Genomic DNA, 12,592 nt, shown 5'->3' with positions numbered 1-12,592 from the left:
AACAACAACACCAGATGGAAGTTACCTCCACACCCTAATTCAAGGCCACACCTGAGCTACTCCCTTTATGCCACCTACTCTATGTATACTTCAAACTCAGCCAGTAATCAGCTGTTTTCATCTTTTTAAAAATCACAATAATTCAGCTTTGCTGCCTCCAACCAAGGGTAGACCTAACTGCATCTGTATTCATATTAGCGTAGATAAAAATCATAAAAATTTAAAAATCATATTTTATTTTAATCTTTTTTTTTTAATTTAAATTTGATTTTTAGAATAAAATGCTTTTGGAGGAAAAATCTTTCTGATGCATATGCTATGCTATTGTTTTAGTTAAATAAATTGCTTAAATTGTTAAGGAAATGATTATTTTTCTCCTCCCAATAAAGTACAGCAGAAAAGTTGTCCAAATATAAACAGTTATTAAACCTCACAATAATTTCATAATTATCTGTCTATGTATTTCTAATAGTATCACCAAATCAGTAATTTTTTATATAACTGTAAAAAGTACTCTGAAATTTTATTATTCCAAAAATGAAACCTTCTACTTGTAAATACAGTATTAAGCTGATAGCAGCAAGAATGAGTCTTTCTGTAAAAAAAAAAAAAAAAGATTTAAATCAAGTCTTACTGACTAGGGCTTGAAGTTTTTTACAGGCATTTTCTTTAAATAAGGTACTTTCAGAGCTGCAGAGGGCTAGGAATGAATTCCTCCCATGACTGCAGACTTTGCTGTTCATTTTGCTGACCTTTCCTACCCACAGATACACCCTACCCCATTAGCAAACCTACGGGAAGCCTGAAAGCTTTCTTGCGTGACAGGAACAAGATGACAGTAAGAGCTCTTAAGCTGAAGACCACGCAGGGTTGAGGTCTTCACAATTTATTTCCTTCGCCTGCACAAATTTCTGGATCCACCTATCCAAGCAAGGAAGAATCCAGGCCAGTCGTGTAGAGTCCTGGTTAAGAGGACAGAGTTCTAGGTCCCAAGGCCCTGATGCAAACGTCACTCAAAGCCAGTGTTAGAAATTAGCCAGGCGCCAGGCGCATTTTGCGTCTGGCACAGGTCCAATTTCAACCACATGGAGATCTCTGGGTACCAGGTTGGTGACAGACATTTCCACCTGGCTGGCCCCTCCAACTTTCTTATGCAGACAATCAGAAGTTTGTTTATTGCATTTATATCCCATCTTTTTCTCCAAGGAGTACATGGTTCACTCCCCTCCTCAGTTTATCATGTTTTTAATATTCTATTGGGAGCCGCCCAGAGTGGCTGGGAAAACCCAGTCAGATGGGCGGGGTATGAATAATAAATTATCTATCTATCTATCTATCTATCATCTATCAATCCCTACAATGACCCTGTGAGGTAGATTTAAAGAGACTGGGACTTACTCCATGGTCACCCAGTGAGCTTCAGGACTGAGTGGGGATTTGAACCCAGATCTCCCAGGTCCTAGTATGACACTCTAACCCCTACACTACACTGGCTTCTGAGAGAACTTCTGCTATGGGGCAGCTCTATAAATTAAGCAGGCAAATCAATACGGGGAAAGCAAAATGCCCCTTAAGAGAAGGGTCTGAAATATTTTCCTTGAAGCCTGAATTTGTTTTATTCTGGATTGTTTTATTGGATCTTTTAATGCGTTGTAAACAGCTTTGAGATATTTTTTCTCTTTAAAATATAACGTGGTATAGAAATGAAATGAATAAAAATAAATCCCACCGGGGGGGGGGGGAAACGGCGCCTAGACAATCTGTTGTGGCAACTATAACCCAGGTTTGAGGTAGCATTTGGTGATTAGCTCATATATATATATATATATATATATATATATATATATATATATGAGAGTTTCTAACACTGCCTAAAGCATGAAGCTGAGCCTTAGCTGAGCTAAAGGTTACAGATAATGCAGGCAAAGCAATCTGAGCACTCCAGAAGAGTGCAGTGTGGGTAGTAGAATTTGCATTTAACTTTCGCTTATCTCCCAACTGAAGCCCAGAGTTCTACCCTGCCATTCCGCTGAGGCACATCCCCTGGCGTCTGATGAAGCCCTGCATGCTCTCCACGGCAGGCTGGCTTTGAGTAGCAACAACAGATGCAGCCTGTCCTTCACAGCGAGGGACCTTTAAGAAGCCCAAGCTGTTCCACAAGACCCCCCAAACATACTTCACTTTACTGCTCTGCATGCCAATCTTTTACCACGGTATGATCCTTGCATCAGCCACCCCCACATCAAATCCCAAGTCTACCACCGAAAGCCTGGGGGAATTTCTCCCAACGTGCGTACAGAAGAGCAGGCACAGCACCATATATACAGTACAAACTTTGAGGCACAGATCACCCCTGTGACTGCAAGCTGCAGGCTGGCAAAGCAGAGAAAAATGTGCAGAAAAAGGCCTTGTCTTGCCCAGCACAAGGTGACTGTGAGCCAAAACCTCCCTCCTGCCACTCAGCTGCTAAGCCATGTGCCAGCAGCTGGGTAGGAAGCCAATTCAAGAGAGCCTACCTTTTAATTTATTTAAAATATTTGTACCCCACCTCTTACCTGCAAGGGTTTCCAAGGTTGCACACAAGTATAAAAATAGAACACTCTCTGTAAAACACAGGGCGTCAGCAAATAATACTTCAGTTTCCCAACTGAACCTTCCAGCTTATAGAAGCAACATCACACCACACTCGACAGAGTGTTAGAAATTTAGTTATAGAAGCTGGGTGCCCAATGGCTCCTTAAACCAAGGTTGCAGTTGACAAAACGGAATGTCTAGTTGCCATTTTGGAGCAAGACGGCTTACGTGTCATATTTTTCAAATGATGGACTGTGGTTGTTTGTCAAACATCTGGATGGTTCAGAGGACAACCCTGAGCTAGGTTAAAGAAGTCACTTGATTCAATCCACATCTATACTGGCCTATTCCAAACTCTTTTTCTTAATGGTGACTGCTCCTGCTCATATATTATTCTCACAGGGCAGCATGGCAACAAATACGTACCCTTTCACCTCATCATTTCTTGGAACAAGGACTTCATTTAAAATTAAATATTTTCATTTATTTATTTATTTTGGAGCTGCTACAAATATGGGCAGGCTAATCTTTGGAGTCCATACCTAAAAGCAAAAATAAAAATAAAAATGGGGGTTTCTTTCTTCCAGCAATGATCATCTGAACAGCAGGTCATCTGAGCAACAGATTGTTACAAAACATGATGATTATTTCAAAAGTATTCTATGACAACATGCTTACACATTTGGATATCCAGGCTATGACTGGTCAGGTCAACATATGAAGGAAAAGTCCAAGTCAGAGTTCCCGTCTGGACTCCCAAGTTCGATATCCAGCGATTAATTATTCATCCCTGGCTTTTGATTAAAGCCATAAAAAGCCAAACTCAATGCACCAACATCCCGTAAAAAGCCATTAGGTTTCTTTCAATGCAAAGAGCTGTGCCAACTGTGCCTGATTAAATGTGCCTTGACAGATTTACTCACAGGCTGATTGGTGGTTTCGCTTAAATCATAAAATCTGTCATATTCCTATCAGGATTTTAGAATTTTACTGCGCTCAAAGGATAGCTCTTCACTGGGCCTTCCACCCTGGCCAAGCTCTGGTGCTGTGAATGCAGCTCAAACGCAGATCATGTGCAGAAATTTCATAACAGCTTTCTTTTCATTAGGATGGACAGAGGCAATTTGGGATGTGTGGGACACTACTAAAGAGCAGGGATAGGGTCATTGTAGCCCTCCAGATGTTGCTAGACTCCTTGATCATGCTGGCTGATCATCATTTGCACAGCCACATGTTCCCCATTCCTGCTGGAGAGTTTGGGCCTCAGGCCCATCTGCTTTCCTATAGGAAAAAGGTAACCACCAAAATAACCACAATATTTGAGACTTCAGCTATTAAGTACAGGGTTGATCACAGAAATGAAAGCTGTCAGCATTCTCCACTGGGCCAGAAGCATTATCAAACCCATCTGTTTAAACCAGTGTTTGAAAAGAGATTGGTAATAAATGAGCAGTGAGTTACTTTGGGCAAGTGAGACTTTGATCCAGGACCCAATAAAACCATCGGATTCTGAAGAGCTGCATTTAACTCGGCTGAAGCTCTGCCACCATGAGGCGTGACTTCCTGCAACAGAGTGGAAGGGCTGGATGCGAAGGCTACAATTTGCCTGCTTTCAGCACATCAACTGCATCCTGCCCATGTACACTCCTAATAGAATCTCAAGAGCTCTCACTGAGCAGCTATTTAAAATGAAAACAAATAGCTATCCTAGAACATGGGTATACGGCCCAATCAAATCCGGCCCACAGACGGTCTGGGAGTCAGCGTGTTTTTACATGAGTAGAATGTGTCCTTTTATTTAAAATGCATCTCTGGGTTATTTGTGGGGCATAGGAATTCATTCATTCCCCCCTCCAAAATATAGTCCGGCCCCCCACAAGGTCTGAGGGATAGTGGACCGGCCCCCTGCTGAAAAAGGTTGCTGACCCCTGTCCTAGAACTCCTACACGCTTGCCATCACCCCCAAAGCAAAAGTATGTCACTAAAGGTATGTCACTTCTACCCCGTTTCTCCGAAAATAAGACAGTGTCTTATATTAATTTTTGCTCCCAAAGATGCGCTAGGTCTTATTTTCAGGGGATGTCTTATTTTTCCATGAAGAAGAATACGGTACACATATTCTGGGGAGGTCTTATTTTTGGGGGATGCCTTATATTACAGCGAGAGGCAAAACTTTAAGTAGGTCTTATTTTCGGGAGATGTCTTACTTTCGGGGAAACAGGGTTGCAAAGTGCTCCAACTCAGGCTAGGCAATCTCCAGACCAGCTCTTCCCCAACTCTGTGCTCTCCACATGTTTTGGATGACAACTCCCATCAAGCTGGGAAAGGCTGTTGCAGCAGAAACAAGGGTGCCTTCATGCCTGGCTCTAGGCCAGACACACGCTATGCCCGATGAAGCACAACTCGAAAGAGTGCACGCCTTAACTACTGGTCCTGCACATCTTTTTCTGTGGTATGAAGCAGTTGCCAAGAGAAGTCGCCCAGGAGCGGCAAGAGTTCTGGCTTCATTCTGAAAAACCATGTGGGAGGCAGCATCCAAATATAAAGAGATTTAAGGAATAATATCAACTCATCTGTTTAGCAGCAATAATCAGATTCCCAATATGGATTGAATAATTCCTGTCTTTGGTTTGCTGCCAAGTTAAACACAGGAGCAGTGACAGTCCTGCCTGGCTAACCAAAACTTAATTACAGTTGTTTCAAATTGAAGGCACCCATCTGCTTGAATATCAACAGACCACAGAGATCTATCAAGGCCTCCACTGCATATCTGATGCCATGCAGCTAATTAACCTCTGAAATTAGGGGGTTGTTGCCATCCCGCTCTGTTTATCGGGTTCGGCTGATTGGAGTCGTTTCAAAAGAAGAAGTCCTGAATAGACTTGCTGGGTTGGAACTGGGTGGTGGCAATGGAGGAGGAGGAGGACAGACATACCGGCAATACAATGACATGAATCGGAAGAGAAGCAAGCGTCCATAAATCACAAACTAAATTAGATCTGGATTCTGCAAGTCATGGGGCATAAATAACACTGGACAATAAAAGCAAAGGCAGAAGCCCAAGACCAATCTGCCAAGGAGTGACAAAAAGAAGCAATAAACAGAACATTCACAAGCCATAATGGCCAGTGTAGACATTTAAAAATGGTTGTAAAATCCTTCAAGCCACCAGCACAAGGCTTGCCAACTGTTTACTAGCGGAGAGAATACAAAGGGCCCAAACATACAGTGATAGCAACAGCAGAACAGCAGTTGCAACAGGTCCCTTGTAGGTCTACTAATGCCTCGTGTACGCAAACACTTCTGACAATGGCTGGCATGCCATGTGCCACATCGACATAGGCTACAGGTATTTCAAGTTGTTTCTCCGCAGCAGGAGATCCAGGTGTCTTTGAGCCCAGGACTGCATGCCCAGGACAAGCAGGAACCATTCCAAGGTCTGGAAGAGACTTCTGTTACCCAATATCCTTTTAACTCAGGCTTTTGAAGAGTCACCTATGGTGAGTAAGAATAGTCTCCAGATAAACTTTCATAAACAGGAATAGAACCTCTTTTCTTTTCACTCTGAGGCCCCAAATGTGTGGCAAGTTATTAACAGAGATATGTGGAGGCAATCTGATTTTGTATGATCTACAAACCTGGTGCAATCTATTCAGAAGGCAATTTTAACTGGAGATACCAGAAATCAAATCCAGGACCTTCGACAACTTCTGTGCAATACTATGGCTGTGCTGAAGAGGCAGCCCAATGTTTGGCGGGATCATGGGGAGAGAGGATCACACAGGTTGACCAATCCAGCTGGGAGCTGCCCAAGAACGTAAGGAGAGCTTGACACCAGCATATTTTAACTTAAATCAAACCACATCCAGAAGCAAAACCACAACTACACCACACATAGCACAAAAGCAGTGCAATGAACAGAAAGCTGCAACTGCACCAACATAACCTGAATGAGACCTCAAAGGTCATCTAGTCAAAACTCTCTGCCAATGCTGGAAATTCATTGCTACAGCATCCCCAATATTGGGTCAAGCATTAGGAAACCTCTCATGAAGCACAGCATGGCACCTTCAAAGATGGTCTACTCCACAGTCAAATAACTCATGCAACAGGACGTTCTTTGGTAGAAATCCTTTTTCTTATAATCTGAACCTGCTGGTCCAGACCCTCCACTAGAGCAACAGAAAACAAATGTATCTCACCATGCATGTGGCTATGAATATAGGTATTTGAAAATGATCATCATATCACACCTTAAATCATCCCCACATCTGGGCTAAACAGACCCAACTCTTTCTGATTGGATTTGCTCTCTAAGCCCTCACCATTTTTGCCACCCTCTTCTAGACATTCCAGACAGCAGAGTGACTTACTCTTCCTGACCACCTAGTTTCTCCTCCCTGTGTGAGCACAAGTGGCTTTCAAGACGACAAACTGCATAGCTAATTCAGTAAGAGCCACATACCTGCCCTGCAAAATAAGCTGCACCCTGATTTAATAATATCCTTGGATTTCAATCTGCAGACTGATCTGTGACAATCTTCCATGATTCTCTACGTTGCAGAAACCTTTTTTAGGTCTGCATAGGTCTCTCCCTTTGTTCCTCTTTCACTTACTCTATGTAACTGTCATCTAAATAATCTTTTCTCATTTCCCTTCAACCACACCATGAACTAGTCCCTCTCCCATTGTACTGACATACACTTGAGACAAACTTTTCTTTTCCTTTTTTTCTTAGTGATCAGAGGAGGAACGACTGCTGTGAAGAGCACAGAGAGAAGAAACGCCATGGCACACCTGTAGCAGAAAAAACAGGCGCCTTCCTCTGCCCTAGCTGCATCAAAACATGCCTCTCCCGCATCAGTCTCTACAGCCATAGCAGGCACTAGAACTCTCCAATGGTTTGACTTTATCCCCAACGGTGCACTCTTCCATTGTCTTCCAAGTCAGACGGATACCAGCAACTGAAAAGACAACCACTTAAAGCATGTTTTAACTTGTGGTTAACACTCCCCAAGACCTTGAGGTGAGACAGGCTATGAAATAAATAAATAAAAACAAATACAGTGGTACCTCAGGTTAAGTACTTAATTCATTCCAGAGGTCCGTACTTAACCTGAAACTGTTCTTAACCTGAAGCACCACTTTAGCTAATGGGGCCTCCTGCTGCTGCCGCGCCGCGGGAGCACGATTTCTGTTCTCATCCTGAAGCAAAGTTCTTAACCTGAAGCACTATTCCTGGGTTAGTGGAGTCTGTAACCTGAAGCGTATGTAACCTGAAGCATATGTAACCCGAGGTACCACTGTAACCAAGATGACTCTATATCCAACACTGATAAAAAATGTGCTTTTAATGCTTCACTGCAGAGAAAATAAAAAGCAAAAGGATGCTTTGCATCCGTGGCCCAGAACAAATTATAAGTCTTTACAAACCTTGCTATAAACAAAAGTTTGTCTGTCTCGGCAAGTTTTGGTGCTTCTCACTCACTACAAACTCTGGCTTTTAAGCAATCCTGCAAAATGGAGAGCTCTGTGTCATGTACGGAGGAGGCAAAGTTGGGAAAGCAATGTATGCAAGAGGACAGCTGGGGGATAGTGGGGGGAAGCAAAAGAGTTAGAGAGTACGAAAGTTTCAGGGTCCAGGACCCCAAGTGCTGCAGTGCCTTGAAGACCGTTAAGCCTTGGAGGTACCACAGCTCTCCGCCCTTTCACTGCTTCAGACAAACAGAGCTACCCTTCTGGAATTTTAATTTTAAGAGGCTCTCTAGCGAAAAGTGAATGTGGCAATGACAAAGCAGGCAAGCAGGCTTGGTATGCACTTGAAGGCGGGGGGCGGATTTGTTCAGCAAGAGGCCCCTTCCTACCCAAGAACAGCAGGGCCCTATGCCTAAACTTACCCGAGGCAGCGTCGCACTCATACCACACTCATTTAATACTTAAAATATGACAACTGTTCCTTCTAAATCGGTGCGCCCAGCTTGAAGCTAGGCCCGATTTATAAAAATAGCTTGCCGCTCAGATCCCTTGTGCCGATGACTGGGCAGAGTTACTGTATAGGCCGGCCGTGCCTCTGCTGCTGCTGCATCCACGCAGCTCACCACACCCAGCCCCTCAAGCAGCGGTTCTGCGATCGCTTATCCTGGCTGCGTTGCTGGATTACAGCACAAAATATCCCCTGATGCAATGCTAGAACCATCCCTGTAAAAGCTGGGAAGGAGACCAGCCAGTCATAGCTGCAGAAAGGCAACAGCAGATGAGGAACCACGTAACCAGGAAGGGGGAGGCGGGGAAGAGGGAGAGAGAGAGGCAGAAGTCTCCGATCAGAAGCCAAGATGCAAAGCAGACAAAGGATTTCACTCAAAATCCAGGTCTTTGAAGACTTGCTACAGTTGAGAAGGCAAGGGAGAAGAAAACCAGGAATTCTTTGCAGCACACTGCTGCAAAGAGCTGCTACCCTCCGACCTGGTACTTTTAGACATTATCAGAACATGTCCTGGCCAGCAGAGTTGTGCTGGCTGGGGATGATGGGAATTGTAGTCCAAATAATATTGAGGGCACCAGGTTGGGGACAAATGCTCTAGACCTTCAAACTTTATGCCTCCCCCCCCCCCCGCCCAGTTTTCACTTCCTCTGAGATGACATAACTCAGGCATCTTCCCAAGACAGATGTCCTCCTAATTTAGTCAAGATGTTCCTCCCAACGCCCCTTTCTGCAAGTTTGCTGTTGTTCCTATTAGCATCTATCATTATTGCAGCCCATCCCTGCCTTCCACCACTTAGAAGGCTGTTAATTAGTTGGCAGATCAACACCCCCTCCAAATGTTCCTGCTCTGTGAAGTTTTGCAAAATGCCTCCACCTTACAGGACTGCACCCAAAACAAAATAAATGACACTCTGTTAGCATGCAAGCCAACATTCTGGTATATGGGAAGATGAAATGTTTGCCGAGTGGCCTAAACTGCAATTCTGAACACATGCCAAAGAAATTAAGTTGGTATGTTTTGGAGGAGGGACATGAAAAAGGAAAACACTTGGAAGAGCAAAATGCAAAGTTTCTAGCTATGCCACCAAGAGTTGCACCACACATTTAACGCAGTTAAAATACAAAGTCTGATATCATTTCGCTCCAGACTCTCACAGATGACCTGCATTATACACGCTGGGATTCAGGCCCGACGCCCAGGATGAGGGAAAGGGCAAAAGAAAGGACTGGCGAGGTTATCAAGTTTCCAAGAGCTGCTGTCGCTTGGGAGGCGTAAACAGGAATTCCCCCCACCCCACCTTTTCCCGAAATGCTTGGGTTCTGCAGCAGGGCGGGCTTTTGTTTGTTTGAAAAAATGGGGAAGGTGCATGATGCTCAAGGCCACACACACACACACACACACCCCGACTGTTACTCCCACCACCTTGGAAATGCTCCCTCTCGCAGCGATCGCTCCCATGCGCGCGCACAAATCCTGGGTACTTTCCAACTAGCACTGCAGACAGTCCACACCCACCTCGAGCGAGAGAGCCAGCCGCCTGCCGGACAACCCCGTCCCCGGAGCCCCTAATCTCTCCACCCACCCACTCAGCCTGCTTCCTCCCTTCCCTGCCTCCCAGCACGAGGCGGGGAGTCCCAGGGCACCCACTCCGCGCACCCCGCCCATGCACCCCGGTTTCCTGCGCCCCACCAGCCCGGGTCCCCCTCCTCGGGTCTGCCCGCCCACCCCACCCCACCTCCCCACATTCCGGCTCTCCGGGCTGAAGTCCGCCGCCCGCCACGCCGCAGATTCCTGGCAAACCCTCGCCCCGGCGCGCACATGCCCAGCCCTCGCTTCGCTCTCCGGGGCCTGGCAGCTGCAGATCTCAAAGTCAGGGGCCCAGGAAGGGAGGGGTGGCGCGCACCCCCCCACACACACCCTGACCCAGAACTGCACCCCCAAAGTTGCAGGGAATTAACTGCCCGGTTGGCAATGCATTGCGTCTGCAAGGAGACACCCCCCCAACACCACCTCGCGCGCCCCCGTCCCTGAAAAAGTGCCCGCCCCCCGGAGGGGGGGCACTCCTGGCCCCCCCACAACCAAACCCTCCCTGCCTGCCCACCCCACCCAAGGGACCCCCCCATTGGCCCCGCCCTGTCCTCCGCCTCTCCGTGGTCCCCCCTCTCCTTGAAGGCACCCCAACTTAGCCCCTTCCTGCTTCCCTCTCCCCCGCTTAACCCCTTCCTCCCCACGGCCCCCCCACTATTAACCCTTTGCTGCTGCTCCCAAACCCCGACCTCTCCCCTCCCCAAATTGCCCCCTCCCTAAGGAAGCACCCCCCAACTTAACCCCTTCCATCCTAGTGCGTAGCGCCCCCTCCAAAGTCCAAGCACCCCTGCTGCCCCCTCGGTGGGGAACCCCCCAATTAACCCCTTCCCCCAACGGCCCCCCACTATTAACCCTTTGCTGCTCCGCCCAAGCCCCGACCTCTCCCCTCCCCAAATTGCCCCCTCCCTAAGGAAGCACCCCCCAACTTAACCCCTTCCATCCTAGTGCTTGCACCCCTGCTGCCCCCTCGGTGGGGAACCCCCCAATTAACCCCTTCCTCCCCACGGCCCCCCCACTATTAACCCTTTGCTGCTCCGCCCAAGCCCCGACCTCTCCCTTCCCCAAATTGCCCCCTCCCTAAGGAAACATCCCCCACAACTTAACCCCATCTTTCCTAGTGCGCAGCGCCCCCACTGCAAAGTCCAAGCGCCCCTGCTGCCCCCTCGGGGGGGGAAAGCCTCCCAATTAACCCCTTCCTCCCCGCTCCCAAGCCCTGACCCCCTCAAGGAGACCCTCAACTGACTGACCCCCCTCCACACACTCTCGCCCCTTACCGAGCCGGGGGTGGGGTGGGGTGTCCGCCACCCGGCGAATGCGGTCCCTCCTGCGACTCCCTTCGCCCGCCCGTCCCCTTCAGCAAGCCCGGCCGGGAGAAGGAGGAGGAGGAGGAGGAAGGCAGGAAGAAGGCGGAGCCGTGTGCACGAGCGAGCGAGCGGGAGCGCGCGGGGCCGGGAAGGAGGAGTGGCGGCCTCGGGCTGGGCGCCGCCTCAGGACTCGCCCCGCGCGCCTCTCTAGCTTGCTGGCGGGAAGGCGGGCTCCTCTTTCGTAGTCGGCCAATGGTGGCTCGCCGGCTCCCGACCCGCGGCCAATGGCGGCGGGAGGGGCGGGGACGGGGCAGGCGCGCGCGGCGGCAAAATGGAAAGGGAGCAAGTTTGGAAGGCGCGCGGGACAGTTGTCGTGAGGGGTGGGGGGAAGGGCGGGGCCGGCGCCTGAGGCGGAGAATAAATTCGTGTTTTTTAAAAAATTTCTCGCATGTACGTGTATTTCTTTTTTTTCCAACTTTTTTTTTACTGGTTTTCACATTATAAACAAACAAACACATAAGACAAACAAACATAAATCATAGCCTTATTGAAAATTACGCTTATTAACGTTGTTAAGTGACTTCCTCGCTTCCCCTTGCTTGAATTTCCTCGCTTAACGGTTTTCCAAATCACAGTTCTTATAAAATTTAACTTAAACATTAACATCCTTACATCTTCGCCTTATGAAATTAAACATATTAATTCATCACTTAACATAAATAAAATCCAAAGCCAATGAAGTAGCTGCAAGCCGTTTTCAGTTAATTTAACTTAACATATGTTAAGAAATTCGTGTGTTTTAAAAAGAATTTCTCTCATGTATTTCTTTCCTCCAAGGAGCTCAAGGTGGGACGTGTTTCATCTCAACAACAACCACCACCAGCCAGCCGGAGGAGGAGCGGAGTTGAGTTTCAAGCCACGTCTACTTTGGAGCAAGGCCCCGACTCCTTCAGGTACAGTGGTGCCTCGCAAGACGAAATTAATTCGTTCCGCGAGTTTTTTCTTCTTGCGAGTTTTTTGTCTTGCGAAGCACGGTTTCCCATAGGAATGCATTGAAAATCAATCAATGCGGGGGGAAATTTAAGGACTATTTACAGAAATATTGTAAAATTAAGGAATGCTGAATGGTGTTGGATTGAAATT

The 12,592-nt window shown here is 47.1% G+C and overlaps 1 protein-coding gene across 13 annotated transcripts in view; it reads right to left on the bottom strand.

Moving 5' to 3' along the window:
- The window catches only part of MAP4 (microtubule associated protein 4), a 205,236-nt gene extending 193,599 nt beyond the window's left edge, over nucleotides 1-11,637 (bottom strand). For all 13 annotated transcript variants that reach the window (XM_053409372.1, XM_053409377.1, XM_053409380.1 and 10 more), the window contains exon 1: nucleotides 11,420-11,637. The gene's annotated coding sequence lies outside the window, so the exon portion shown is untranslated. The remainder of the gene's footprint in view (nucleotides 1-11,419) is intronic.
- Between the last annotated feature and the right edge of the window lie 955 nt (nucleotides 11,638-12,592).

The sequence above is a fragment of the Podarcis raffonei genome, chromosome 12 (assembly GCF_027172205.1).
Source record: "Podarcis raffonei isolate rPodRaf1 chromosome 12, rPodRaf1.pri, whole genome shotgun sequence".
Lineage (NCBI taxonomy): Eukaryota > Metazoa > Chordata > Lepidosauria > Squamata > Lacertidae > Podarcis > Podarcis raffonei.
This window is presented reverse-complemented; position numbering and strand designations above follow the sequence as displayed.